The sequence below is a fragment of the Eurosta solidaginis genome, chromosome 2 (assembly GCF_040869045.1).
Source record: "Eurosta solidaginis isolate ZX-2024a chromosome 2, ASM4086904v1, whole genome shotgun sequence".
Taxonomy (NCBI): Eukaryota; Metazoa; Arthropoda; class Insecta; order Diptera; family Tephritidae; genus Eurosta; species Eurosta solidaginis.
The window spans coordinates 282,989,757-282,996,963 of record NC_090320.1 but is presented as its reverse complement, the minus strand read 5'-3'; positions in this window follow the sequence as shown (position 1 = coordinate 282,996,963).

Genomic DNA, 7,207 nt, shown 5'->3' with positions numbered 1-7,207 from the left:
ATTTGGGGAGCCTTTAGGGGTCACTTCATGACTTTTTCTGTATTATTACGGGATCATATGGGGACCCTCTCGGCACCATTTCGGGATTGGTTTCGGGATCCGTTCGGGATCCCATCAGGGTTATTTCACGACTTTTCGGGACTGTTTCGGAATCATTTTGGGATCCCTCCTGGTTAATATCTGGATGATTTTCGGGATCTGTCCGGGAACTTTAGTATCATCTTGGGACCCTTCCGGGATCATTTTAGGTCTCTTCGCAACCGGTAGTTCAGCACACATGCCTTTTTAAATTATGAGCTTTTATGGCCGTAGATTTGCTGCTAATTATTCGTAATTAAAATTCCGTATGTTTTATTTTCAATCTAACACAGCTTTTTCGTTCTATTTTTGAGTTTTTTAAATGAATCGTGTAACGAACTGTTATAACTATAACTACACTTTTTTTAATATTTTAACCAACTAAATACCCGAAAAAGCAACACTATTTTCATCTAAAAAATTCTCTTTGGTTTTAGCTAATTGTAGTTTCACTCCTTTGTTCTCTGAGTAGTAATTCCTTCACCCCTCTCATATCAGTTAATTTAATTTAAAAACAAAATGTATTTTTTTTAATTCGAAAAAAACTGTATTGTACTATTCACGAAAGCGTGCCTTTCAGCTTATCTTCTCACTTAGTTCTTTTTTTTTTTACTAAACTACAAAAATAAAATACATTAGACAAATATAATTTTTAAACAGATAAGTTGATAAGCAGGCTAACGTGAATAGCATATATATTTTATTTTCTCTTTGCGGGCGGGACCGCGGGTAAAGGCTAGTCTAATATATATTATAAATGGCAAAGTTTGGATGTTAAGATGTTTGGATGTTTGGATGTTTGGATGTTTAGATGTTTGGATGTTTGGATGTTTGGATGTTTGGATGTTTGGATGTTTGGATGTTTGGATGTTTGTCCAGACGTTTGTCTTTGTGACTCAATAACGCAAGAACGGCTGGACCGATTTGGATGAAATTTTGCACACATATAGCCAATAGTCTAGAAGGATCTACTAGCTATATATTTTTCAAAAGGGGCGTGGTCCCCGCCCCCTAGGAACAGTTATAATTTAATTATTATATTTTTTCGTCTTTGCGACTGAATCACGCCAGAATGGCTACACGGATTTTGATGAAATTTGGGACACAGACAGTAGTCTACTAGCGAAATTTTTTTCGAACATGGAAAGAGGGGTGGGGGTCCCACGACCCTTCGAGAAATTATTTTTCATAATTTTTACACATTATAACTTTACGTATACTGGCCTTCACCAATATCACAGACTCAAGGGGTCAAATAAGTCGAGGGCTTACAAAGTAAGCAGTGACACCCTCCGCCCGCCCCCCTTTATCTCCCCCTCTGGTGTAAAATCCATAAATTGTTATAACTGAATCTAAATTTTCTCCTAAATCAATATTTTTTGGTATCTGGTACATACAGAACGAGATCTAGACAATTTTGGAGGAACGATCAGTGGTCCTCTCCTCTACTCCCGCCATCCGCCCTCCATCAATTGTTTTTATTAGCACGCTTTTATTAGCTTTACCTGTATGTTTCTATCTAACTTTTTATTCGCTCCAATGCGACTGCTGCCTTATTAACATGGTTTTATAATTAGCTTCACTTTATTTGTAATCCCGTAAGGGTCATATCGAGACCCTTCCGGGATCATTTCTGGATGGTTTTCGGGATCGGTCCGGGATTACGCCGGGGTAATTTCGGGACTTTTTCGGGACTATTTCGGGATCATTTTGGGACCCTTCCGGGATCATTTCTGTATAGTTTACGGGATCCGTCCGGGATCCCGTCGGGGTTATTTTGGAACATTTTCGGGACTATTCCGGAATCATTTCGGGACTATTTCGCGATCATTTGGGGACCCTTCCGGCATCATTTCTGGATGGTTTTCGGGATCCGTGCGGAATCTCGTCGGGGTCATATGGGGACTTTTTCGGGATCATTTGAGGGCTCTTCCGGCATCATTTCTGGATGGTTTTCGGGATCCGTCCGGGATATCGTCGGCGTCATTTGGGGACTTTTTCGGGATCATTTGGGGGCTCTTCCGGCATCATTTCTGAATGGTTTTCGGGATCCGTCCGGGATCTCGTCGGGGTCATTTGGGGACTTTTTCGGGATCATTTTGGGGCTCATCCGGCATCATTTCTAGATGGTTTTCGGGATCCGTCCGGGATCCCGTCGGGGTCATTTCGGGACTTTTTCGCGACTAATACGGGATCATTTGGGAACCCTTTCGGCATCATTTCTGGATGGTTTTCGGGATCCGTCCGGGATCCCGTCGGGGTCATTTCGGGACTTTTTCGCGACTAATACGGGATCATTTGGGAACCCTTTCGGCATCATTTCTGAATGGTTTTCGGGATCCGTCCGGGATCCCATTAGGGTAATTTCGGGACTATTAGGGGATCATTTGGGAACCTTTCCGGCATCATTTCTGGATAATTTTCGGGATCCGTCCGGGATGCCGACGAGGTCATTTCGGGACTATTTCGGGATCATTTGGGATACCTACCGGCATCATTTCTGGATGGTTTTTGGGATTCGTCCGGGATCCCGTCGTAGTCCTTTCGGGACTTTTTTTCGACTAATACGGGATCATTTGCGGACCCTTTCGGCATCATTTCTGGATAGTTGTCGGGATCCCGTCACGGTCATTTCGGGACTATTAGGGGATCATTTGAGGACCTTTCCGGCATCATTTCTGTATTGTTTTCGGAATCCTTTCGGGATCCCGTCAGGGTCATTTTGGGACTTTTTTGGGGCTAATACGGGATCATTTGGGGATCCTCTAGAGGTCGTTTCGTGACTTTTTCTGTTTTATTTCGGGATCATTTGGGGACCCTTCCGGCATAATTTCTTGATGGTTTGCCGGATCCATCAGGGTCATTTCGGGACCATTTTGGGATCATTTGGGGACCCTTCCGAGATCATTTCTGGATCCGTCCGGGATGCCGTAGGAGCCATTTCGGGATTTTTTGTTACTTTTCCGGGATAGTTTTTGGACCCTTCCGGGATCATTTCTGGATCTGTGCGGGATCCCATCTGGGTCATTTCCGGACTATTTCGGGATCATTTTGGGATCCTTCCGGAATCATTTCTGTATGGTTTTCGCGATCCGTCGTTGATTCCCTCGGAGCCATTTCGGAACCTTTTCTGGAGTATGTCGGGGTCATTTGGGGACTTTTTCGGGATCATTTGGGGCTCTTCCGGCATCATTTCTGGATGGTTTTCGGGATCCGTGCGGGATCTCGTCGGGGTCATTTGGGGACTTTTTCGGGATCATTTGGGGGCTCTTCCGGCATCATTTCTGGATGGTTTTCGGGATCCGTCCGGGATCCCATCAGGGTAATTTCGGGACTATTAGGGGATAATTTGTGGACCTTTCCGGCATCATTTCTGGATAATTTTCGGTATCCATCCGGGATGCCGACGAGGTCATTTCGGGATTATTTCGGGATCATTTGGGATACCTACCGGCATCATTTCTGGATGGTTTTTGGGATTCGTCCGGGTCATTTCGGAACTATTAGGGGATCATTTGAGGACCTTTCCGGCATCATTTCTGGATAGTTTTTGGAATCCTTTCGGGATCCCGTCAGGGTCATTTCGGGGCTTTTTCGGGATCATTTAAGGATGGCTTTCAGGATTCGTCCGGGAACCCGTCAGGGTAATTTCTGGACTTTTCCGAGACTATTTCGGGATCATTTTGGGACCTTCCCAAGATCATTTCTGGATGGATTTCGGGATTTGTCCGGGATGCCCTCAGGGTCATTTTGGGACTATTAGGTGAGCATTTGAGGACCGTTCCGGCATCACTTCTGGATGGTTTTCGGTATCCGTTCAGATTCCCGTCGGAATAATTGCGGGACTTTTTCGGGATCATTGGGGTCCCTTCCAAAATCATTTCTGGATGGTTTTTGGGATTCGTCCGGCATCCCGTCGGGGTCATCTCGGGACTTTTTCTCGACTAATACGGGATCATTTGCGGGCCCTTTCGGTATCATTTCTGGATAGTTGTCGGGATCCGTTCGGGATCCCGTCAGGGTCTTTTCGGAACTATTGGGAGATCATTTGAGGACCTTTTCGGCATCATTTCTGGTTAGTTTTCGGGATCTTTTCCGGGTCCCATCAGGGTCATTTCGGGACTTTTTCGGCATCATTTAAGATTGGTTTTCAGGATTCGTCCGGTATCCGTCAGGGTAATTTCTGGACTTTTCCCAGACTATTTCGGGATAATTTTGGGACCCTCCCAAGATCATTTCTGGATGGATTTCGGGATCTGTCCGGGATGCCGTCAGGGTCATTTTGGGACTATTAGGTGATCATTTGAGGACCTTTTCGGAATCACTTCTGGATGGTTTTCGGTATCCGCTCAGGATCCCGTCGGAATTATTGCGGGACTTTTTCGGGATCATTTGGTGTCCCTTCCGGCATCATTTCTGGCTGGTTTTTGGGATTCGTCCGGCATCCCGTCGGGTTCATTTCGGGACTTTTTCTCGACTAATACGGTATCATTTGCGGGCCCTTTCGGCATCATTTCTAGATAGTTGTCGGGATCCGTTCGGGATCCCGTCAGGGTCTTTTCGGAACTATTAGGTGATCATTTGAGGACATTTCCGGCATCATTTCTGGATAGTTTTCGGGATCCTTTCGGGGTCCAGTCAGGGTCATTTCGGGACTTTTTCGGGATCATTTAGAGTTGGCTTTCAGGATTCGTCCGGGAACCCGTCAGGGTAATTTCTGAACTTTTCCGAGACTATTTCGGGATAATTTTGGGACCTTCCCAAGATCATTTCTGGATGGATTTTGGGATCAGTCCGGGATGCCGTCAGGGTCATTTTGGTATTAGGTGATCATTTGAGGACCTTTCCGGCATCACTTCTGGATGGTTATCGGTATCCGATCAGGATCCCCTCGGAATCATTGCGGGACTTTTTCGGGATCATTTGGGGTCCCTCCCAAGATCATTTCTGGATGGATTTCGGGATCTGTCCGGGATCCCGTCAGGGTCATTTAGGGGTGCGTTCGAGATCCCGTCAGGGTCATTTCGGGACTTCTTCGGGAATATATCGGGATCATTTCTGGAGGGTTTATGGGATCCGTCCATTACCCCTTAAGGGTCATTTCGGGACTATTAGGTGATCATTTGAGGACCTTTCCGGCATCACTTCTGGATGATTTTCGGTATCCGTTCGGGATCCCGTCGGAATCAATGCGGGACTTTTACGGAATCATTTGGGATTCCTTCCGGCATCATTTCTGGATGGTTTTCGGGATTTGTCCAGGATCCCGTCGGGGTTATTTCGGGACCTTTTCGGGGCTAATACGGGATCATTTGGGGATCCTCTAGGGGTCGTTTCGTGACTTTTTCTGTATTATTTTGGGATCATTTTGGGACCCTTTCGGCATAATTTCTTGATGGTTTGCCGGATCCATCAGGGTCATTTCGGGACCATTTTGGGATCATTTGGAGACCCTTCCGAGGTCATTTCTGGATCCGTCCGGGATGCCGTAGGAGCCATTTCGGGATTTTTTGTTACTTTTCCGGGATAGTTTTTGCACCCTTCCGGGATCATTTCTGGATCTGTGCGGGATCCCATCTGGGTCAATTCCGGACTATTTCGGGATCATTTTGGAATCCTTCCGGAATCATTTCTGTATGGTTTTCGCGATCTATCGTGGATCCCCTCGGAGCCATTTCGGAACTTTTTCTGGAGTTAGTCGGGATAATTTAGGGACCTTTCCTGGATATTTTCTGGATGGTTTCTGAGTTCCGTCCGGAAGCCCGTCAGGGTAATTTCGGAACTTTTTCGGGACTATTTCGGGATCAATTTGGTACCCTTCAGGCATCATGTCTGTGTGGTTATCTGGATAAGTCTAGAATCGTGTCGTTGTCATTTCGGGTTTTTTTGGGACTACTTCGGGAACCACTCCGGGGCGTTTCTGGATGGTTTTTGGGATCCGTCCGCGATAGCGTCGGGGTCATTTCGTGGCTTTTTCTGGATAATTTCGTTATCATTTTGGGATCCTATCAGGTTATCAGCTCATAAAGTTCTTTTTTTTACTCAATTACAAAAATAAAATGCATTAGACAGAAAAAAATTTTAAACAGATAACTTTATAAGCAGGCTAACGTGAATAGCCCACATATTTCATTTTCTCCTTGCGGACGGGGCCGCGGGTAAAGGCTAGTATATTATAAATGGGAAAGTTTGGATGTTTGTATGTTTGTCCAGACGTTTGTCTTTGTGAGTCAATCACGCAAGAACGGCTTGACGGATTTGGATGAAATTTGGCACACATATAGCCAATAGTCTAGAAGGATCTACTAGCTATATTTTTTTTAAAAGGGGGGGGAGGTCCCCACCCCCTAGGAACAGTTATAATTTAATTATTGTATTTTTTCGTATATGTGACTGAATCACGCCAGAACGGCTTCACGGATTTTGATGAAATTTGGAACACAGACAATACTCTACTGGCGAAATTTTTTTCGAACATGGAAAGGGGGGCCGAGGTCCCACGACCCCTTCGAATAATTACTTTTTAATAATTTTTACACAGTATAACTTAACGTATACTGACCTTCACCAATATTACAAACTCAATGGGTCAAATAAGTCGAGGGCTTACAAAATGAGCAGCGATACCCCCCCCCCCTGCTTTCACCCTCTCGTGCAAAATTTATAAATTGTTATAACTCAATGTAAGTTTTCTCCTAAATCAATAATTTTTGGTATCTGGCTCATACAGATCGAGATCTAAACAATTTTTGGAAAAACGATCAGTGGTACTCTCCTCCTCCCGCCATCCGCCCTCCTTCAATTGTTTTTATTAGCACGCTTTTATTAGCTTTACCTGTATGTTTCTTTGTAACTCTTCATTCGCTCCAACGCGCCTGCTGCCTTATTAACACGGTTTTATAATTATCTTCACCCTATTTGTAATCCCGTTTGGGTCATATCGAGACCCTTCCGGGATCATTTCTGGATGGTTTTCGCGATCCCGCCGGGGTCATATCGGGACTTTCGGGATAATTTTGGGACCCTTCCGGGATCATTTCTGTATAGCTTTCGGGATCCGTCCGGGATCCCGTCGGGGTTATTTTGGGACTATTCCGGGATTATTTCGGGACTATTTCGCGATCATTTG